Here is a 25,153-nt window from a genome sequence, read left to right on the forward strand (position 1 = left end):
TGTAAAAGAAAACTATGAACACACAGAATTAGAAAATTCTGGTGTATAAGAGAGAACAGATAGTAAAGTGGGCAGGCAGTCAGGGTAATGGGCTCTGGTTAGGTCTTACTCAAATGTAAAGACCACTGAATGAAATTAAACAGGGGAAACATTGCCTCCAACTCCTTTGTCCCAGAGCAGTGGGAAAATGGAAGATGGAGGTGCACCCAAATGGGAGTTACAGAAAGGATTCAAACTCAAAAGTTAAAAGACATGGCCAATAGCCTTGATACTTTTCCAATACCAGTTTAACAGATTTTCACCAATAGACTTGGTACTTTTTCAATGTCTGTTTAACACACATTTTGGTCAATGCTCATACCCTAAAACTATATAAGGCTCTTGACTAGCACAACAAAACAGTATTCTGTTATCCAGTCCCCTACTGCATAGCACAGTTCTAACTCTTCTCTTCTCACTTAAATAAATCCTACTACATTTACTTTGCCTTTCGTTGTTGTCTGTGGTTTTATTCTTTAAACGTGTGAGACAAGAACCCAGAAGGAAATTGGCAGTGAGTTGCTGGGTTTTGCTGTGACACTAAAAGCTGCAACATGCCAGTAGATAACAGTGGAGAAGAATCCCGTTTTGCAGGCTTTCACCTTGGGGCTGACACTGGCAGGCATCACCTGCTGTGTCTAACTGCCAACACTCTAGGCTTTCTCTGTGGCAGAGGCCTGCAGTCTGTACAAATCCCACCCACCAACAGAAGCAGGGACTTTCAAACTCGGTTTCACAGGATGACACTTAAAGGTTGGCACAGTTATGAGTCTTGCCTAATATGGATAAATGGCATAGGTAGCATAAAAATGGTGGAAATATTAAAATAGTGATCTCTGCTACTTATTTTAGTTGTACTTATTCTGTACTTTGTTTCTTCAGATGTTATCCTTCTTTAACATACTGGACCACTGAAAGAATTCTTCACATCGACATGTTCCTTAGCCCCACTGCTGAAAATGTCCAGGAGTGCATAGAGGTGAGTACAGTACTGTAACCAACATGCACATTTCCATTGCCCTGGCTCTGATGAAGGAGAAGTGATGAGCATATCTATGGATTACCCATCATTCAGCCCTCTAACATCCTGCTAATTGTGTCTACATTTAGACAAATGCTCCTTCCTGATTTGATTATGATTTTATTAGAAAAGTGGTTTCAATCTGCATTTCTTGTGAAGGTGCTATACTTTCTTTCTCTCTTTTCTTTCTTTCTTTTCTTTTCTTTCTTTCTTTCTTTTTTTTTTTTTTTTGTAGCTTTGAAAACGTTTGGAATAATTTAGCAAAAGTGTCCCTCAAATGAAATTACAGCTAAGAAATATTCTAGACTTCTAGATAGAATTACTTATTTGTTTGTTTGTTTCCCTTCTAATCATAGCCAACTGTCCCTGTTTCATTAACTTCTGGTCTGCCATGCTATGTGGTACATGACAATTCTCTCATAAGTGTGGACTCCTAGCCCTTTTAGTGGGGACAACCCATCACAACTGGGTTTTTGAGGGGTCAGTGCTGTGGGGAAAAACTCCTGAGGGAACTACTATAGCAAAATGCAGTCATGACCTTGGTTTAGACTTTGTGTTCTTCTTTTTTCCTCCCTTTCCTTCTCTATCCCCCTCCCCTATGTTTACCAGGTAGTCTGTTCACAGATAATATCCAACATTTGCTAGTAACTTATTGCTTATCTCTAAACCCTCATTCCTCAAATGATCTCTCCAGGATGAATTAGTCAAATGCCCAAATTTACTGGTACATTTATATTCAATATCAAAATAAGATGGTTGGTATTTCAAATGAATAACTGCCAAACAATTACGGACTTTATATTCAGGGGATGAGAAAGAGAAGCTGAAACTTTTGGGGCCAGAAAACAGTCTGAGCAGAGTTGTTTAAGTAATAACTGCTAGAATGCTTTTTGATATCATTGTCACTTAATCTAACCAGTGAGTAAGTCAAAATATAAGGACAAAAGTCCTTGCTCTGATAATCATGAGAAGGAAAATGCAATCTTTCTTACCAGGTTGTTCTTCAATTCTTTTAGAGCCCAGAGGATGACTGATAGGGCACAGCTCAGACAGAAAGAAGACCTGAACAAAGGTAGGCTTCCAGGGATTCTATAACGAATGTATCACTTCAGTTTCCCAAAGTTTCTACAGAAACTTCTAAGGGATATGTATCATTCATACTCCTTTAGCTAGGGTGTCTCTGCTGCTCTCATTTAGTGAACATTACCTGACTGCCAAACACTGTCCTGGGCACTGGAGAAATGCACAGAGAAATAAGAAGCAGAAACAAGAAGTAATTACAGCACACTGTGACATGTGCAGATAAACTGCAGGTTGATATATGAGCACAGCCAGGGTCCAGATTATGGCTGAGCAGGTGAAGGATCAGGGGACACTATTAGGAACAGGTGAGGTCCTGTGCATGAAGAGCAGCATGAATTCAGTTGTGTTTTCCCAGGAAACAGTGTTTATTACCTTTTTCATTTGTTCTTAAATGAATACAGGTTTTGTAGACCCTCAAAACAAGAAAATTAATTTAATTTTTCAAGTCATCAGAAGCCTCTGAACAAGATTTCTTTTTTTCCTTCAGGAGCAAAGCCTCCACCTAGACCTTCCTGGTAGTTCATTACAATTTTCACTTAACTTGCAGAGACCTACAATAAAAGCCAAAGTACTGCCATAGTGCCTTGGATTAATTTATAATATTAGTGGTAACAACTTGCCTCAAAGATTGGATAAAAACATTAATGTGAGGAAAAAGGACTTTTATTGTGATTATTAAGCATCTATCTCAAAGGTTACTTAAGAATATTAACAGTACTTAAGAAATTACCTCAAGGTTTAACCCCAAAGAATTCATTTGTAAAGGGTAGAGAAAAGGGATATGTTTGAGATATTAAAAATTAACCAGCACAAGCTGACCAATCTGAATCCATATGGGTCATGACCTGAGACAGGACCTCAAAGCCCCCAGAGATGATAGGCATTGGCCCTTTTCTGTAATTCAGGAAGAGTTAAATGAGTGGAGGGACTCAGAGGCAACAAAACAGCATGGGGGACATGAGAGCACAGTTACCAATCATTATACTCGCATTTTACCCTTTTAACAGTTGCTATGACCAGATTGGTGCCTATTTATTTCTAAGGAACAGTCATGATGCCTTTAAGGCATTATTTTCTAGTTCAATTTGCCTATAAACTTTAAATATTAGCTCTCTAAAATGTCATGTAAGAAAAAAAAATTTGGCTTTGACTTCTTTATAAAGAATGTTATCAATTAAGCTTCAGTAGTTCACTATCAATGTTCCTGCAAAAAGCAGTCTATGTCACTGTTAAGTTTATGTCACCTGGTTTTCTTCAGACTATCTGAAGTGCTATTTATATCAAGCAAGCAGAACCAAGAGTCACATGCTCTATGTCTCATTACTTAGAATCACAAACCTGAAAGGCAACCTCCTGTATATATTTTATAAAATGAATTCCTCCCTGTCCTGAGCAGGAAAGGAATCTTAATCATTATCCATAAAATTCATGATAGTGGTTTCCAAGCAGCTGGGTCACCAAAAGTGTGTGACATATTATGAACTGTTATTGCCAGTTGAATAAAACTAGAATAATCAATATCAGAGGCATAAACTGTGGTAGTCCTCTCTCCTGCTGCTTCTTCTCATTTCTAATATTCCCAAAGGTTTAGCCATTGCAGAGAGTCCACAGTCTCTTGAGATTTTCATGAGACATTTTAATAAATATTCTTTTCTTTTTATCATTTCTCTTCATGAACACTGATTTTATATATTTTTTTAAATATTAAAACAAAGCAAAGGAAAATAATCTTGAATAAAATACCAAATTTCAAGCTGTGCATGGTGATGCATGTCTGATGCATATCTGTTGTCCCAGCTGCTCAGCAGGCTGAGGCAGGACGGCAACACAGTGACCTGAGCAACATGGTGGCACCCTGTTGCAAAAAAAAAAAAAAAAAAAAAAAGAGAGAAAGAAAGAAAGAAAGAAAAGAGAATGGAAAGAAACAAAGAAAGGAAAGAAAAAAAGACCTGTTTCATTGTTTATCTTGCAATTGTATTAAACATTAAAAAATAGACTATTTTATCAATCTACAAACTAAGTCAAAAAGAAAAATGGTATAAGTGAACAATGTTCAGTTCTAAAATGATAGTCAAACATAGTGTTCTCATTGTTCAGGTGAAGCCAAAATAATTTTAGTGCAAGTAAAATAATAGCATATAAAAATAAAATAGAACCATATTATTTTTCTTCTAAGAAATAAATCTGAATATATCAAATAAAAATCAAATTTCATTGAAATCAAATAAAATTGCCTATTTTATTCCTTGTTTCAAAACAGATAGCTCTGTATAATGTATTTATTATAAGAAATTCTTCATTATCAATTATTGGTATCTAATTTCTCTTGTCAACTAACTCAAGGAACATGTGCTATGGTTTTTCAAAGTAAACATCATCTTTTTAGAATGGGGGGGTTGTTGGTTAGAGAAGATATATCTTATGTATACATGAATAGATGACAAACTACTATTCACATGTATTTTATTGATTATTATATAGACTATGTACTGACAGGAATTATAAATTATTTAAAATTTATAAGCAAATCTGAGTTCCAGTCTTACTTTCACTATTAATTGAGAGAGACATGTTCCTTCAAGTTTCTGGGACTTGTTTGTATAAAATCATATACTGAAGAGGATGGGTCCTGGTCTCTTTAGCACTTTGATCTCAGTATGTAGCATCCTGTAACATGAACATGTGTTGCTGAATGATCAAAAGAATTTGGTTAAAACCTAAATCAGCTACTGCCAGCTTCTTCTGTGCCCACATACTCTGAGTCTACCTTCTCTCCTGCCATGATGATGAACTACCTATGCTCCTGAGATGAAATCCTCTTCTGGCAATGCACAGGCTCCAGCCTTCCTCCCTTCTTTTCCTTACACCATCTTTCATATCATCATGCAAACATGTTTTCCTTCTTCTCATCTTAAGAAAAGACCTATCTTCCATGTGTTGACTTCATTTCATTTCTTCCTTAAAATATTATTTCCCAAAAGAATTGCTTATCTTCAATCTTTTTTTTTTTAATTTCTCTCCCACTGTCTCTTGAAGATACTCCTCTCACACCTTAACCTCCACAAAACTCTATCAGAACTGCTCTTGCAGGATGAATTCCCTTGTTACTATCTCCTATATTCAATTCTCAGCCTTTGTCTTATTCTATTTTACCAGTGTACATAATGAAATTGATAACACTCTCCTTTCTCAGGCACTTCCTGCATTCTCTTAAATTTAAATGAAAGGAATCATATTTCTGTAATCTCACTCTGAATGTATCTTTCTATTTTGTTGCATCTCTAAAATGTACTTATAAAGAAATGGACAAGTATTCACAGGTATTGACTTGAACATTCCATAATGTTTGTGAATATGTAGACCATACAAATATAAACCAGATTAATTCTTCAGTAAAGGAGATTAAAATCCAAAGGGAGGAATAAAATAGTGTATAAGATAGTGAATGAATGTTGTGTAAGATATAAAATATAATATTAAAAGAAATGTACAGATTTGGTGATTCTGGAGTTTAAAAGAAACAATACTTCCAAGTGTCATGATAAGACAAACTTCATAAAGAATGTAGATTAAACATGGGAAGAATTTGAATATGCAGAGACAAAGGAGGAAGGCACTCAAGAATTGGAAGAAAGAGGCAAGAGTTTCAGTAGATGTGGAAAAGAAGAAAAGTACAAGGCAGGTCACAGAACTAGCAAGTCAGTAGCCCCATTTGTCTAAGATACATGAAGAACACAGGGGAATTTGAGTGGAATGTGGAGATGTAAATTAGGTTTTGGACATTGTAAGTTTGAAAGACTAGCAGGACAATAAATTGGAGTTGTCCAACGTGAAACTGTAAGAACAAAACTGGATGAGGTTGAAATTGGATTCAGAGATTTAGAGGTCTGCAAATTAAAGGTGTCCAGAAAAGACATGCAAAATCAAGAAAAAAAGTGCAGAGAGATGAGAAGCAAAAGTGAAATTACCAAGGATTGGAGATGACATTCTCAATACATAAAAGTTTGTAAATTTCAGTACAGTAATACATTGTCTAATGTTAAGGACATGTTCTAAGAAATGTGTCATTAGATGACTTCATAGTTATGCAAACATGATAGAGTATACTTATAAAAACTAAAAAGCTATGACATCAGTATGCAATATGATCTTCAGGGACCACCACCATATATGCAATCTGTCAGTGACCAAACATGGTTATGCAGCACATGACTGTGTATTCAAGTTCACAATTAACCAGTCAGCAAATATTTATTAAACACCAATTATTCTCTGGGTTGGAAATGATGAAGAAAATCAAAGGATTTCTTGCCATTAATACTCATTTGTTCTTTCGAAGATAATAAAACAATCAGACACATCCATAAGAAAATTTCAAGTATTGATATGAAATAAAATACATACCTGTGATACAAAATGATAGACAGTGATAGTCTGGGTTTTTTTTAACCATCTAATAAAATAACTACCATTTATGGAGAATACCAGTTTTTTTGCTATTTCATATCACCAAACATTAGTAAAGCCCCAATTTTACAGAAAAAAAGAAAGAAAGAAGCTAAGCTTAGAGAATTTTAATTACTTCCCTGAGTTCCCACAGAAACTCAAGTGGCAAAGCAAGGATTTGGATGCTTGTCTATCTAATCTAAAGACTATATTCTAAACTATGTTGAATTTCTTTTCTCTGAATGCTTACTTTATCCCTAAGAAGGTTATCTGCCATATCCAGATTCTGAAGGCAAGTACTCTAAGCTCATTTTCCTTCTATGATGATCAGCTTGAATCCACTGCATTCTCTTTCACCCTACCCACAGTGACCAATAACACATGCTGAGAGCCAGATGTTCATTATTGTATCCATTTTCTATTGATATGTATCATACCACCCCTGAGTTTAATAGATTAGAATATCAACACTACATTATTTGTCACAATTTCCAAGAGAGTTCTTCTGCTGGTTTTGCCTGCTATATTCATGTGATTACAGTCAGCTGGTGATTCAACTGGAACTGGTTAATCTGGGACCTCAGATTAACTACTATCTGGAAGAGATGAGATAACTGGGCTTCTTTTTCCTAATGACCTTTTATCTCAGGCTTTTGCATATAGTACAGAAGTGTTCTACAGGCATAAGAATGGAATTTGTAAGTTCTCAGACTGGGGCTCAGAAATGTTATATCTCTTCTGTCACAATCTATTAGGTTCTTCCCAATTATAGGGCCACCCTGGGATCTTGAGCTGATAAATTAAATCAGACCTTTTTATGGGAGGAGATGAAAATAATATGTATACATTTTTATCATTATAGATTACCCTCTGATCACAATTATTACATTCTCTCCACATGCAAATATATTTGCCCCCTCCAAAAATTCTGAAAAGGCTCAATTCATCATAATATCTAACTCAACATCCCCAATCTCATGATTATGATAAAGGTTCTCAAAATGCAAATTGTATGTCTCCATGTATTCAACATACATTGGTTGAACAAGGAAGGACAGGAGAATTTCAATAATCATCCCCAATCAAAAGAGGAAATAACAGGAGATGCATAGCTCTATCTGGTCCACAGCAATTCTGAAATCCACACTGGCAAATTTGTCAGGGTCCCCTACTCTAAACATCGTAAATGTGTCCAATTTTACTTCTTAAGAATTTATCCCTAATCCATTATTCTGTGACTACTGGTCCCTACTCAGAGCTCTCAGCCATATCCTTTGAGAGGTCATCTCTTCATCATAAAAATGACTCATGTTTACAGTTAAGTTGCTTTTTATCTTTCTTGCTGGCTATAGAAAGTCTCGGAGGTGCCATCTTTTAACATGGAACAGTGTCTGACTTTTCTAGCACAAGCTGATATGATGAACTTAAAATAATTATAGGTTTTCTTAAATATGATTGAGGTCCACTCCATGCCCTCAAAACCATATTCATAATTCTTTTTGATTGTGTGTAGAACACTGTACGAAAACACCTTTAAGATTTTTTAAAAACCCTTTTTCCTAGTTTAGAAGATCTACCAGACAACATGTTCAATCTTTCCATGGTCTCAACAATGGCTATTATCCCACACTTGTCAATCTTTAACAAGATTCTCAGGGAATCTTTCTCAAGGAATATTTTTCTGGCTGAAAATACTCAAGTATATAGTTTTATATTTCAACCCAGCCAGTACAGGTCCCACTATATTTTTTTCAAATTTTTCTTATAAACTATATTGTTCCTTAATTTATTTCTCTCTTCCTGTAACATTATACACAATTAAAATAGGTCAATATTTTCAGTAGTACCCAGAACATTTTCTAAGCTTCCAAATTATTATAGGGAACAATACAAAACACGAGCAGCCACCTTTCCGGCTTCAATAAATACCTTGTTCACCATTCCACTAGCCTTTAACAAGTAAATTTTCACTATTTTTCTAGTCTCTGCCTGTCATTGTATACCAAAGTTAATTATTTATATTTTTGTTACCAATAACAGTGCATGTTTAGAGACTGCCACTATAAAAAAATTATCTGAATTAGTTTTCAATTTATGCATGCCAAACCACTCCAAAATGTATTATTTTTGCTCAAAAATTATTATTTATTTTGATTCCATGGGTTGACAGGGCAATGATTCTGGTCTTCAAACATTTTAAGTACATAGGATTGGGTGGTTGTGCCTTGTAGTCAGAAAGGAACTAGCTGTCAATTTAGCTCTGTTTGGATGGCATAAGAAGACACTACTCACAGCCAGGTGTGGTAGTGCATGCCTGTAATCCCAGCAACGTAAGCAGCTGAGGCAGGAGGATCGCAAGTTCAAAGCCAGACTCAGCAATTTAAATTTAGCAAGGCCTTAAGCAACTCAGCAAGACTCTGTCTCTAAATAAAATATGAAAAAGGCCTGGAAATGTGGCTAGGTGGTTAAACAACCCTTGGTTCTATTCCCTGTACAAAAAAAAAAAAAAAAAAAGACCTTACTCATAAGTTTGGGGACTCACTTGGGATGGCTGGAACAAGTGAAATGTCTAGTCCTTCTCTCTATGTAGACCTCCATCTCAGACTTCTTCACATGATGGCAAAAGTGGCCCAAGAGGGTGCGAGAGGAAGCACTAAGCTTATTGAGGCCAGATTTTGGAAGTCACACATCATTTTTCTTTGTAGTTTAATAGTCAAATCATTATACAGGAGCAGCCTGGATTCAAGGGATAAAGAAAAAGATTCCACCACTTCATGGAAGGAGCTGAGAACTACATGTAGTCATTTTTAATCCACTGAAGTTAGAAACTCAATGTGGCTCATGGAATAAAGATTGCTAAGTTAGCTATCTAAACAATGAAAGCTGTGGGAATTTTAGAACCAAGGGTGAGCATCTGAGTTACTGCAACAAGGATAGCTTTATTTCCCACATTGGTGCAACTCAAGGTCAGACACTAAAACAATAGGATAGTCATAATTATGTAGTTATACTTAGAAATTCAAAGCACACTTCGGCACTATAGTCTTTTGTATAATAATGCACCATGGTCTAAGTTAATTAAGCTATAGAATATTACTCTGAACTATTAGATTTGTGTTTTGGACTATCACAATATTGAAGAATATCATCACTGATTAGTAGTTATAATCGTAAAAATAGTAAGAGCCAATATGTATTAAACATGTACTATATGCCAATTCAATTAAATTAGAATTTTGAAAGGGAACACAGAATTTTAAAACTGAGAATAACAACCATTCTTTTTCTTCTTCTTCTTTTGGTGTTAGGCCTTGAATCCAGGGGCTTGTGCATGCTAAGTTTATGCATACCCACTGAGCTGTACTCCCAAACCCAACAACAATCTTTACAATTCAGTTCTCCTGAATACACAATTTAACAAGAAGCTAAATGAAAAGTTTTCCTAAACGCCACATAGTTTTAAGAGACATAATTCTAATCATCTGTGTTTGCTAATTCTGTAAACTCTATAACTTCTCCAGGCTTCTAAGGACAAAACTAAAAGTATATTGAGATGCAGCATGCTTGCAATACTGTTCTTGACTCCTTTCTTTTCACTCTGTTTTGAAGAAATGTATCATCTACAAACTCAACATCATAGATGTGATCCACAACCATATTTAAGGGATAATCAATATTGAGTAGAACTTTAAGTCATACATTATTAGGATCATAAATCTAAAACAGATCCAAAGAGTAAAACTTGTATTGATTAAAGGAAAAAAAAAAAAAAAAAAAAGATCTAGTTCTAATGTTACCAGTTAGTGAAATGGGAAATCTGTAGTTCCCTCCAGAACAAGATATTATGAGGTACTTAACCAGAGGGTGTGATGACACAGAAAACCTTCAAGAAGAAACACATACTCTAGAAACGTACAGACCAAGAGTCACACCTACCTTGAACTGGAGCTTGTCCTTAGTATGAAATGCTATATCCACTGCAACTGGGAAAGTGTCATTTATGAACAGGGATCTATTGACATGTTTGCTTAATTTTAACCTATAAGATAAACCAATTTTATTAGCCCAAATGAAGCATGCTTGATTTTACAAATGAGTGGACTGCCTTAAGTTAAAAAGGGAGATAAACGATTTGGTCTAACAAGGAAATGAAAATTAAAATAAGAAACCTTACTAAGAGAAAAACAATGAAGAGTAGATGTTAAATATTGGAACAGTAATAAGGAATATTTACAAATTTCCTTTCCGGTGTTTCTCGAAGAATTGGAAAAACCGCAAAAAAATTTTTAAAAGTTGCTCATCTAACTCTGAGTTAAATGATTACAATACAGTCTTCTCTGTAACAAAATGAAATAATAACCAGAAGTCTTCTAGCCGTGCTCAGTCAGCCATCAGTGACTTATAAAAACGAGGCCTCAATGTAATCGTTGGCCTTCCTCAGTGATCACTGAAGTTCCAGGCACAGCCCTTCTTCACCCATTTTTGTCCTTTTTTTGTCGTCTTCACAGCCATGTGCAAAACTACCACACACATCCCAGTTAGTGGAACATCACCATAACCACCCTAACCACTTATTCCTTCAGTCAAGCCTTCCAAAGTCAAGATCAGGTGCCACTTGCCGCCGATCGTCGGGACAAACGACACGTACTCTTCAGAAGTTCATGAAGCAGCTTCTGCTTTATTCAGATAACACCCTCAATATATAAGCAATCTCATGCATAAGCAATTGTAACCAGATATGTCCATCCAATCCTATTAAAGGTCAAGCGATCACGAGCTCAAGCACACATGTAAGATATATCTGTCCACGCGCTAAGCGGCTGAACTAATTATCATACAGCCAATGGTAAACGCTTCCTGTTTTTCTCAAGGAGCATTCAGCATGCCCTTTGGCTCTCTGCCAGTCGCCATCTTGGATGCATGTGGTGTAACCCTGGGTCCCGGGTCTCGTCCGCCACATTTCCCCCTTTCTATTTATAAAAGAGACTGTGCCTGTCTTAGGTTGTCCAGGACGGAGCCACATCCTTACCCGTCATCAGACAATGAGGCTCTAGCCCTCATTTCCTTTCTTAGGTTGGTATTTCCCCCTTTCTATTTATAAAAGAGACTGTGCCTGTCTTAGGTTGTCCAGGACGGAGCCACATCCTTACCCGTCATCAGACAATGAGACTCTAGCCCTCATTTCCTGTCTTAGGTCAGTATGAGCTCCCCACGAATCTTACCTGTCTTTGACTACCAGTTCAGCATATTTAACCAGACTTGGGAGGATGAGCCAGCATCAATCGCGACGAGAGCTTGACAAATAATGGCTGTTTCTCTGCGCCGATGTCTATGCATTTTGTATAAACACTATATGCACAGAACAGATACAACACACAATAGACTTCCCACGGACAAAAACCCAAACCATTCTTTTCCCCATTGAACAGCGAACTGAAGAAATGTGGCCAATTGTTGTAAAAATAGGAGGATATAGAATAGAGGAGTTGGTAAGGGGTACAGGATAGGGCCACATCTTTACTATCCCCCATAGTTCACGCAAGTCTCCTCCATTAACTTGGTAAGAAATAGCCAACACCATCAGTGGGAGAAGCCTCCTCATCTTCTTCCTGTTTTTGGGTCTCTGTTGAGGCCTTGACCAGTCTCTCTGGCACCCAAATTGGCGATTATGTGTCCTGTGGGAAAACACAAACAGATCCTTGGGTCCAGATTAACACCGGATCTGGGCCTTTCCATTGTCCCGATAGAATGTCTTTCCAGAGCACTTGAGGTAGATGTTTTTTATTAGGCTCGGAAAGACAGTCAGCTGCTGATCGGCCCTCAGAATTGAGATTTAAAAAATTTAAGATGAACAAGGCAACAGATAATTTGTCTTTGGGGGATCTGTATGATGCCCCTATTCCCCCATTTTGTTTATAAAGCATGTTTTTAAGTGTTAAATGGGCAAGCAACAATGCTTTGTCCAGTAGGATTATAGGGAATTCCTGTGACATGTTGAATACCAAAGGTGGAACAAAATTGTTTAAAGGCCTGGGACGTATATCCAGGACCATTATCTGTTTTAATTTGTTTGGGAACCCCCAGGATGGAGAAAAAGTGTAAACAGTGTTATTACATCTTTGGTTTTTTCTTCAGTATGAGCAGAGGCCATAATAAATCCTGAAAAGGTATCAATAGACACATGAATGAATTGTAGTTTTCCAAATTCTGAATAATGAGTTACATCCATTTGTCAAATATGATTGGGCTGAAGCCCTTTTGGATTTACTCCTAACGAGGGGTTAGGAATAAGTGTAGCACATTTAGCACAAGACTTGACTATGTCCCAAGCTGTTGCCTTAGTAATTTTATAGGGTGTACGTACAGTGGAAGCATTTACGTGAAATTTGGAATGAAAAGTTTTTGCATTTTCAAGCGTATTAAAGATGTGTGGGTCTCTGGTGGCCGTGTCTGTTAAATCATTGTGTGTAAACTTAGAGGACCTGGAAGGCCAGTATGAGCCCAAACATGCCAATAAAAAAAGGATCTTTTCTGTCCCAGATAAGTTTTTGTAAACATTGTAAATATTTAGTAATAGTGGAGGTGAGGGAAATCAGACCAGTTAATTCTAAATTTTGAACAGCATTAACAACGTATTTGCTATCAGAGAATAGGTTAAAAGGCTCAAGGTGGGTTTTGAATACTTCTAGAGCTACTAATAGTTCTGTTTGTTGTGCAGATAGAGTATTAAACAGCAATGTTTCTGTAACATTATCTATAGTAATAGCACCCGTACCATTTTTTGATCCATCAGTAAATATAAGGGTAGCTCCCATAATAGGTTCTTTTCAGGTGACTTTAGGGAAAATTATAGGATGTTGACTCCAAAATTGGAAAAGAGGATCAGATGGCAAATGATTGTCAAACACAGCAGAAGTACTAGTAAAGATCATAGCCCATGAATTTGAATTATTAATAAGATATTTTATCTGATCAGTAGTATATGGAGTAGTGATTTTTGACGGATGTGATCCACAGGTGGAAAGGGATACTTTTAATGCCTTAAGGATTAATTCTGCCACAGATTCAGTAAGCAAGAATAAGATCTTGTTAGGGGCATAATTCATGTGAACCCATAGAATAGGACCCTTTTGCCAAAACACTCCTGTGGGTAACTTATTTGTGGCCAAGACAATGAATGATAAAGGCTTAGCTAGGTCAATACGATCAAGATGACCTTTTCCATAGCTGTTTCAACAAGCTTGAGAGCTGTTCGAGCCCTAGGGGTAAGCACCTGCTTAGAAAGGGGGTCAGAATCACCTTTAAGAATATCAAACAAGGGACCCAAACTTGAGGTGGGTAAATGAAGGTAAGGTCTAATCCAATTAATATCACCCAAATTTTTTGAAAATCATTTAAAGTTCTAAGTTTGTCCACCCAAACGGTAATTTTTATGGGTTTAACCATAGTTGCATTTATGATAGATCCCAGGAAGTTTTTGGTGTCTGTCATTTATACTTTATCAATGACAATACGTAAGCCCCATCTTTCCAGTGACTTTAGTAAGGAATTATAACATTGCTCTAAGACAGGTTTTTCCTTATGAGCTAGCAAAATATCATCCATATAATGATAGATTAAAAGTTGAGGGTTTGCCAGGCATATGGGTTCAATAGCCTTGCCCACATATATTTGACACATAGTGGGACTATTGGTCATGCCTTATGGGAGGACTATCCATTCATATCTTTTATTAGGAGAGCTATTATTAAGTGAGGGTACGGTAAATGCGAACCTTTTGGTGTCTGAGAGATGTAAAGGAATAGAAAAGAAGCAATCTTTTATGTCAATTACAACAGAGTGTTGAAGTGGCCAGGCTTTGGGCCATTCTGTAATTTTGATAATACTTTTGTCAGTCCCAGTATCTAATAAGCCCTCAAAACTTTTGCTTTCTATCACTAACTTTGTCATAGGTCTATCTTTTAAATCCAATGTTAACATGACCATATTTTGACCAGTAGAATCTAATCCTTTATTTCCCCTAATAATATTCTTTGATGGATATTGATCATGGCAGCTGGGTAAGACCAACAATTGTGCTATGCAATCACCCTGAGCTATTATTGCTACACCTCTTGGTGAAGAAGCAAGGATTTTTATTTCTCCTGTAAAATCAGGGTCTATAACTCCAGGGACAATATTTAATCCTTTTAAAGCAGAAGAACTCCTCCCCAGAACTAGTCCCTCTGTTCCTTTAGGTAATGGGCCGACAACCAAAGTTGGTATTGGTTGTACTCCCATCTCTGGAGTTAAACTTAATTGTTCTTCTTTTAAAGTTTCTAATATCTTTTCCCCTTCTCTTAACTGTTCTTGAAATTTTGGTTTTTTGGAAGTCAGACAGAAACGAACTAATGTCCATATCGCCACAACAACAACAAACAGAAACCAAACAAGAAAAGGTAACACAAATAACACCTTACACTTATTCATTTACTACAGGACATCCTTTGCTGTCTCTTAGGACAGACTTTTGTCACATTCCCTCACTAGGGGAACTTTTCGTTAAACCTTAAGGCTTGACTGCTAGTTGACTGGGCTAGTGAAAAATTTTCTTCTTTATTACTTACCTGAGAGCTCACCGCTCCCGGTAAGGGCCACCACTTGCCACTTGCCGTCGACCAGCGGGACAAACAACACGTACTCTTCAGAAGTTCATGAAGCAGCTTCCGCTTTATTCGGATAACACCCTCAATATATAAGCAGTCTCATGCATAAGCAATTGTAACCAGATATGTCCATCCAATCCTATTAAAGGTCAAGCGATCAGGAGCTTGAGCATACATGTAAGATATATCTGTCCACGCGCTAGGCGGCTGAACTAATTATCATACAGCCAATAGTAAATGCTTCCTGTTTTTCTCAAGGCGCATTCAGCACGCCCTTTGGCTCTCTGCCAGTCACCATCTTAGATGCATGTGGCGTAACCCTGGGTCCCGGGTCTCGTCCGCCACAACCAGGGGTAGAGGACTAGTTCCTCAGATACCTTCTTGGTTAGGTCCACAGTATTTGGTATGGCAGAAAGGGAAAGCAGATAGGTAAAAACTGGGCTGAGAGAACTGATTCATAATGAGATGGAACAAGGTAGTCTCAGAAAGTGCCTCTTACATTATTTTCTCTGAATAGTCTTTCCAAAAACCTGATTTACAGAGAATCCTTTAAGATTTGGGAGTTGTCTAAGTTCAGTAAGCAAAATGATTTGATGGTCAAACTGAACATAATGAGATCTCCCAGGCCCAGAGTTAGGTACAGGCCTGGGTAGACATTACAAATAACCCTGAGGAAGACTAGAGAGTGAAGACCGATATTAGTGAGTTATCCAAAGTCCTGCTTCCCAGGCAATTCTGTTCAATGTAACCTCTGTTCCCAGTCAGAAATTAATTAGGATAAAATTTATCTGATTTTTATTTATTTTATTCCATTTTATGGTTTGCAGCTCCTACTCATTCTGTACTCTATGTATTTTAATTTTAGATTTTAATCAATATTCAAAACATTTCCCATGATGGTCTCTGCTAAAATCTGTAAAAACTCAAACCAAGGACAAATTTAGAATAACAGAAAATAGCATATAATGTAAGTTAGCTCAGTCAAGGTCTATTTTTGAGCCTGTAAAATAGGCTGGTTTCTTCAGAGCAGAGGCTTTCCAAGGTCCAGAAAGCAATAAAAACAAAATATAATGATATTTTTCTTTTTGTTCAATTTGGAATACATTGTATTTCTGACACTACCCTGTTCTACCTCGTTAAAAATCAGTTCTCTCAGTCCAGATCTTACCCCTTTGCTTCCTGCTGATGTCTCGATGGTCATTTTCTTGTTTTTGTCCTTAAAGCGGATGGTCCTCTAAATCCTTACTCCTAAGCATCATCATTAAATTTTACATTACTGCCTGGTAAGAAATGTAACTGAAAAATAGACTTTGACACAGTTTTCAAGCTCTGGTCACAAAATGTAAGGTATGCAATGTAATGGCTCATAGATTCCAAACAGAAAATGAGGTGAAGTCAGCCTTCATAACACTTTGCTCAGCTCCAACTAAGTAAATGCCACAATTTACACGTTCTGTACATTTCCTAGAAAAACATCCACAACTTCCATATCAAAATTTACTCTTCAAAAATCAGCACATCAACAAATTTTTAAAGTGACATTTGACTCGCTAAATCTGGCTTTTCTCTTACCAATCTTGAATAAAGGAAAATGATTATTTATCCCTTTTTCCTCTCAAACGTTGAGCATATCACATGTAATTGCATTATTTTTATACCTATAAATTAGTCAGTATTCTGATTATAGTAAAGTATGATTTCAGATGCCATCATGAAACAGTTATTAAGAGCAGTTTTTCACTGTTTTTATGTCATTTTACCAAAACTCAAGTGCTAAATGATGCTTCACATAAGAAATGCAACTAAAAGAAAGCCCTTTCTAAAAAATTACAAAAGACGAGTCTTACCTTAGTCCAACTTATTTGCCATGAATCATCCTTCTACACAAAATAATGAGTGTTCCTGGCTATTTGGCAGGGCCACACAACTGCCTGAAAAACAGAAGAGAAGTGCAGCCTCCTCTTCAACAGGTGAGTTGTGACAGTGGTTTAGAAGTAAAAATGATTAGGAAGTAAAAAAGTCATGTATTTTTTGATTCACCATGAAAGCTCAGAGTTCTCAGTTTATAGTAAATGAAAATAGAATGGAGTCTCTGAAGTACTTTGTACCAAATAAGCCCATAAACCTGGATCAGAAAGTTTAGTTGGTAGAAGTGTTTATTAAAAGTTCTAGGAAACTTTTAGATACCTCTACCCTAAAGCTGCGCTTTGAGGTTGATTATTCATGATATAATCATTTGGACCATCTTCTGAGGAAAAGCACCATGAGAGAACATTGGGAATGGTTGTAGGACCCCAGAAACCATCTTTAGCTTCTTGGTTTGCTTCAGAAGCTCCTGATTTTGCCTGGGATTATTCATGTAGCTTTAATCAACCAGTGAGTTGACAAGGAATGTTCAATCTGGCACCACAGATAAATGTCTGTAAATAGTTGGGATAACTGGTTTTTCTTTCCATATGACAAGCAATGCATTTCTGACTGGGAAATATTGTGGCACCAACAGCCTCTTGCTTGGAATTTTAGAAGCCAAATGGAACCTTGGTAGTAACAGAGACACACCTGTGACATTTGTGTTGGCCTTTGACTCTGGGTAACAGTCAATTTGTTCAGAGGCAACTACTACAAAACATGAGTCAACTTTCTCAAAATATCAGGGATGCATGGGGTTTAGCTGAAGATCAGCAGCAATTCCTATCCAGACAGGTAATTTTGAAAGCTTCAGCATCAGGATGGCAGTCCTTACACACATGGGCATCTAGAGAGGTTGAGAACAAATAAATTAACTAACTGGACTAGGACTGAACCAAGAAGGAATATGGGACTGGGTAAATAAAAATATACCTTGAAAAGATTTATAACCAAGTATCTTCTATAGGACTTAAAAACAAATGTCTCTCTTTCAATACTTAAATTGTGATTGAAGTAGTGGATAAATACCAAACAGTACTATAAATCTGTCAGCCTCAGTAAATCAAAGTAAAGTAAAATCCTGTCCCTTAATGACACAGCACTGAGAGTTTTATTTTTATTTTTATTTAACTTTTTAATTTATTTATTTCTTCTTCTTCCTTATTTTTTTTTTAATTTCATTTTATTTATTTATTTATTTTAGTGCTGGGGATTGACCAGGACATCACATTTGTTAGGTAAGAATTCTACCACTGAGCTGCATCCCCTGCCTGACATTTTAATTAAATAACTCCCAATAATCTTAGCATCCATGTTCTTTATTCTCCTTCTATCTTAATGCCACAATAACCACACTGGTTATTGACTTATCTCCTTTCTTCTGTGGCTTCCCACTTTTAAAAAATCCTATGTTTGGACTGCCAATGTTGATCATTTCTTCACCTTTGTTATTTGGCAGAATTTTATTGTCCTAATGTAATCAATTTCATGGATTCCTAATCTTTCTCTCCCATAAATTGAATAAAACATTGGAATACAGATGCAATTCACTTGAACTTCAAAATCGAAATTGAACACATTCATAGTTTAATCATTTTTTAAATAGAAGTCATGGGTAGTTGATCTCTTCTTGGTTCTATTATAAAAAATTCTAAACTATGTTTCTGCAAGTAATGTTCATGAAACACCCCTAGGAATTGACTATCAAATTGATAAAAATATCTTTTTGGGAAATGGGCACTCTCACATGTATATTATTGATGGAGAGGCAAAAATCACACAAACCCTATTAAGGACAATTTGAAAATATTTATCAAATTGCATATGCTTTCACTCTTTGAGAAATATCATTGCTAGAAATTTATCCCAATGTTATATAAAGATCTTCAGTGAAACTTTCTTTTTCCTTTCAGAAAGAATTGATTCAATAAGTTATGGAATGGGAGGTCATAAAAAGGAATGAAGAACTGTCTTTGTGCTATATGGAATAATCTCTCAAAAATGAATGAAAATGGTGACACATTGAGGGATAGAGAGATTTCCTGAAGAAGACAATTGTCACTCTTTTCTGTCTCATCATATAATTTCATTCTGAAATCATGTAAGTGATTTTACCCAATTAAGAAAAATAATTTTCTAAAAAATACTAAAAATCAATGACTGTTAATTGAATAAATACTGGAATAAAGAAATTTGTCATATTGTTAATATACCAAACCAGAAAGGAATTACTTCAAGTGACTTTAAAGAAAGTATTTGACTGTATATCTCTAATGGCATATATTCAAAAGGCAAGGCAGAAGAAATCTTAACATAGACCCTGTGGTCTTGTTATTATTATTAAGAATGGTATTTTAACATTAAAACTATTGTGACTACATAAAGCAAATTATGTTCATGTTTTTAAGTAATAATTTCAGCATGAGAGAAAAATGCATACAAATTTTTAAATAATGTTAAACACTGTAATCTGAATTTGATTTAGAAAGATTAGGATGAAATAATGATCAATCATTCTTTTTAATAAACATGCATATTTTCTAGCTCTGAAAAAAACTTAGAAGTAATGATAACCTAGTAACAAAAAGCCCTCCTAACACCCAAACTGACTTCTAAATACAATTCTTCATTAGAAGAAAAGGACTTTATGGGAAAATAACCAATTCTAAGTTTAAGGTTCAGAAATAGAAGAAGATCCTATCACATCTTTATGAAAATAGGCATCACTCCTTTCCTGTGCCAACTTGAAGTAATTTTTAGCAGTCATAGGTGGTAGCATTTGAGCACCCAAAAGATAGACATTTGACTTCAATTGACAGACAGGAAGATTGTATGTATGTGTATAGTCGCCGAGACAAAATTAGAATATTTATTAAATGGAAATTAATAACTGAAGGGGGAAAACTGCATTGTTATTTTCTCCTTACATAATTCTATTATGGAATTACCAAATAGTTGATTAGGTAGAGTCATTTTCTTAAAATGGAATTCCAGTTAGTAAATGCATAAGAAGTTATTGAAATTAGATCCTGCTATGATCTGAATGTTTGGTCCCTTAAAAACTGTCATGTTGATACCTAAGTCCCAATGCAATATTATCAAGAGATGGGCCTTTGGGAGATGACAAAGACATCAGAGCTCTGCACTCATGAGCAAGATTAGTGTTCTTATAAAAGAGACCTGAGGGAAATTGCCTGCCCTTCCACTTGTGATCACACATAGAAGGTACCATCTGTAACAGAGCCACTATATGCACAGTCTGTGGGTCCTTGGTTCTTTGACTTTCTAGCTTCTAGAATTGTGAGCAATACATTTCTATTGTTTATAAATTACCCAATCTAAGGTAATTTATGACAGCTTGATGACTAACACAGGCTCAATTTTGCAACTCCTAATGAAATAATCTAGCAGGTGATGATCTTCAGTAGTTAGTAAGACTATAAGGTGAAAGTTGATGGAGAACTTTATAGTGGAAGGATCAAGTTTTCACCAGAAAATCACTTTGTGATCAATCTTAGCATCACTGAAAGTGGGAAAATGAGATAGTATGTGCTTCTTCATGTGATGCAGTAGGAAATTCACAGTGCCACCTGTGGAGTATTATCAAAAGTTATTGAACATGAACCTGTTCAGGTCTCTAGAACCAATGACCAGTTGTGGGAGGCAAATGGAAAAGAGGATATATTTGGGGTAGAGGAACACTTACATGACAGTAGGAAGAAGTAATTAACCAAATACAGAGGATGGGACTTTCTTCAAAATGAATAACCTGTTTTCTTCAACAAAATGAATGACATGCAAAGAAGTGGGTGGTGGCAAACTATTATAGAATAAAAGATTTAAGAGTGTGAATAACCAAATGCAAAGGGAGACCTATGACCTTTAATGGGAAAAAATGTTTTCACTAATTCTAACTAAAACTTAGCATTTCCTTCAAATTTGAAAACAGACAAAGCAGCAAAGCCATATTCACAGTACATGTCATTTTGTTGCAGAGATCTGATGTTTTTGTACCACATTATAGGCACTGTAGAGATCTCATAATACAGTTTAAATCCACCATAACTTTGAAAATATGGTAGTTATGAGATCTGATTCTGGATTTTATTATTTAATATGCTAAAAAAGTCCATATATATAGATGCATCACAAATTTTTATTAAATATCTCAAAAAGAATTTTTCAATATAATTTGTTCTCTCTAATCCTGTGTTTTTATGTCAGACATTTATAAACTATTTCTAAAATGAGTCAATATGCTTGGACAGATTGCCACAGTAGGTATCCAGGGGCCCACGTGCACGCATGCACCTACACACACACACACATAAATGTTCAGAATCCCTACAAAACTGTCTGAATCCATCTACCACCAGGAAAACATCACTTGTACCCAAAAGTCTAGAAATTGCAATAAGAAGACCACTGCTTCATATCACATGATAGAACTGGAAATACCCATCCTAACAACACTTGAAAAGAAAACAAATAGAAAACTACATTCTCTAATTTTCATTTCTCAAAATTCAAACCAAACAAATAATATGATTAGGGTTTGGGGGGTTGTAGCTCAGTGGTAGAACCCTTGCCTAGCATGTGTGGGCCCTAGGTTCAATAGCCAACACCCCACAAGCACATACATGCAAACAAACAAAAAAACAGAAACACATTAAATGACAACTGCATATGAAGACATCTATGCAACCTCTTAATTTATCCTCATTAGTGTGTTGCTGTAGACTGTATTCAGCTTATTACTTCATCTGTACTTTAGTACTTTAGCCCATCTGGCTTCCCATTCAGTTTCTTCTGCAGGTTACCAAATGGCTCACTTCCCTGCTTCCCTTTCCCAGTTCTCCTTCCTTATTCTGTACCGACTACCAGGATTTGTTCTGAGGATCAGCGATGACTCTGGAAATTTAGATCACCTCTAGATTGTAGACATACCCCAGAGATGGTGTAGGTTCTGTTTCAGACTGCTGCAATAAAGTGAATATTGCAACAAACCGAGTCACTAGGATTTTTCAGTTTTCCAGTACACATAGAAGTTATGTTCACAGTACACTGTAGTCTATTAAGTGTGAAATAACATTATGTGTAAAAATGTATGTACCTTAACTTTAAAATAATGCCAGAGATCATCTAAGCCTTCACTGAGTCATACTCTTTTTGGTGGTGGTGGGTCTTGCTTTACATGGATGCAGACTGATCAGGTGGTGGTTGCTGAAGGTTGAGATAGCTGTAGCAATTCCTTAAAATAGACAACAAAGGTTGCTGCCTCTCCCTTTTGTGAACAATTTTTCTGGAGCCTGTGATGATGTTTGATAGCATTTTACCCACAACAGAACTTCTTTCAAAATTGGAGTTGATTGCCTCAAACCCTGTGATATTGAGCAAGTATTTGCTGCCTGACGTGCATAAAAACCAGTACTATGGCTCTGGTTTTACAAAAAGAAAGAACTTGATTGTAGGTTGACCTATAAGGAGAGAGAAGGCATGCTCAAATCTCAGCCCAAGATAAGGAAACAGAAGCCTGATTCACTGTAGCTGGGAATCTTGGTAAAATAGTCCATACCCGGTATGCCAAGTACAGAATCAGTGGAACTTGTAAGTACTTTGTAACTAGGGGATTTCCAGTTGCTCTGTTTTTCTGATCGCTCCTAATACTGTGGACAGCTCTCCTGGCATCTAATCTCAATCTTCAGATCCTGTTCTCTTTTGGATTCTGCTCAGTGCTCCTCAACTATGTTTGTTTCTGCCCATCTCTCAAGATCTGCCCCTGTGTCCTGAAGTTCAGCTTGCATAACACTTAAGAAAAAGGGAAGTTGCTGTTCTATGGCCCAATTTCAATTGCTACCACATTATCAACTAAGTGAATGACTGAATCTTTGTTGTCATTTCAACAGCATCTTCATCAGGAACAGGTTTTATAAACTTCAGAAACCACTTTATCTGCTCATCCATAAAACCTATTTCTCATTTATTCAAGTTACCATGAATTGCAGAAATTCAATCATATCTACAGGCTCCACCTCTAGTTGTCTTGTAATTTCTACTACAACTGCATTCTTCCATGAGTGTTAGAATTAACTTCTTCCAAACTCCTGTTCATGTTATTTTGACCCACTGCCAAGAATCATTAAATGTTCTTAATGGCATCTAGAATAGTGAATCATTTCCAAAAGGTTTTAATTTCCTTTTCCCAGATGCATCAGAAGAATCACTATTTGGGGCAACAATTACCTTTCAAAATTTATTTTTAAATAATAAGAATTAAAAGTTTAAATTGCTCCTTGATCCATGGCTTAAAGAATGGATATTGTGTGCACAGGCATGAAAACATTAATCTCATTGCATATCTCCATCAGAGTTCTTGGGTGACCAGGTGCATTGTCAATGAAAAACACTATTTTGAAAAAACTCTGAGCAGTAATTCTCAACAGTGGGCTTAAAATATTCTATGAACCATACTGTAAATAGATGTGCTGTCATCCCAGATTTATTGTTCCATTTATAGAGCACAGGAAGAAGACTGAGTATAATTCTTAAGGGCCCTACAATTTTCAGAATGGCAAATGATAATTGACTCTAACTTAAAGTCACCTGCTGCTTTAACCCCTACAAAGAGAGGCAGCCTGTCCTTTGAAACTTTGGAGCTAGGCATCACCTTCTCATGTCCAGGATGGAATCTACTTCCAGTGTAGGGCTATTCTGTCTACACTGAAAATCCTGTCATTTAGTGCAACCACCTTCCTCAATTGGCTCAGTTGGCTCTTCTCGGGGCAACTTCTACATCAGCACTCACTGTCTTGCCTTGCGCTTTTATGTTGTACAGACAGTTCTTTCCTTAAACTTCATAAATCAATTTCTGTGAGCATATTTTCTTTGGCAGTTTTCTCACCTTTCTCAGTCTTCAAACAACTGAAGAGAGACAGACCTTGCTATGGATTAGGTTTTGACTTAAGGGAATGTTGTAGCTGGTTTGATCTATTCAAACTACTAAAATTTCTCCATTTTGGCAACAAGCCTATTTGGCTTTCTTCCTGGGTTCACTGGAATAGCACTTTAAATTTCCCTCAAGCACTATTCCTTTGCATATACAACTTGAATATGAAAAAGTTTGATATATTGTGAGAATTACCCAAATGTGACACAAAGACATAGAGTGAGCACATGCTGTTGGAAAAATGACACGGAGACTTGCTCAACAAAGGATTGCCACAAACCTTCAATTTGTAAAAAATGCAGTTATCTGCAAAATGCAATAAAATTAGGTATGCCTACTGATAATTCAAGCATGTATTATAAGTAAATGCTATGTAAACATGTGTTATACTGTATTGTTCAGAGGATAATGACAAGAAAAATTCTACATGCTCAGTGTAGGTACAAATTTTTTCTGAATGTTTTTGATCTGTGATTTGTTGAATCTGTAGATGCAAACCCACAGGTACAGAGGGCTGACTGTAATTTGCAATATTGTGGTTAAGGGCATTAACTCTCAAGCCTTATCATTCAGGCTCTAACTCAGTTCTAATCCTTACCATGTCCCAGCACAAAGGACCTTGCTGTGGATTTTTCTTCTGCAAAGCAGGAATAGAAAAGGCATCTACTTTATAAGTTTTGAGAAGTTAAATCAGTTGATACATGTAAATATTTTTGATCAACAACTCCACATGCCTCATGGTATATTAGCTATTGTTTACATATATAGTGATTAGCACAATAAGCTGGCAAACTCTAAAAATGCTCAGTTGTTATTAGTAAGTGGAAATCCTCAAATTTATTTCAAAAATTCATCAACAGCAAGAGATAGTAACTTTAAATATTAACTAGGTGATTTTTAAAACAAATTTGTATTAATTTTTTGCAGTGCTGGGATTGTGTATGAATTAAATTTTTATTTAACAAATGTTTAAAGAAAGAAATTTATCAAACAGTAGGTCACTAACCTGCCAGAACAATGTTGGGGAGGAAGCAGGAGTCAATTAAGGTCTCAGAAAGGTGATGT

The 25,153-nt window shown here is 36.2% G+C and overlaps 1 long non-coding RNA gene across 1 annotated transcript; it reads left to right on the forward strand.

The window, feature by feature from the left end:
* The first annotated feature begins 682 nt into the window (after window positions 1-682).
* On the forward strand, window positions 683-19,205 carry LOC124982073 (uncharacterized). Its single transcript, XR_007108173.1, has 6 exons — window positions 683-792; window positions 922-1,018; window positions 2,077-2,132; window positions 17,152-17,204; window positions 18,347-18,380; window positions 19,056-19,205. It is a non-coding gene; the product is annotated as an uncharacterized LOC124982073 (long non-coding RNA).
* Window positions 19,206-25,153: the final 5,948 nt, after the last annotated feature.

This window comes from Sciurus carolinensis, chromosome 4, assembly GCF_902686445.1.
Source record: "Sciurus carolinensis chromosome 4, mSciCar1.2, whole genome shotgun sequence".
NCBI classification, from domain to species: domain Eukaryota; kingdom Metazoa; phylum Chordata; class Mammalia; order Rodentia; family Sciuridae; genus Sciurus; species Sciurus carolinensis.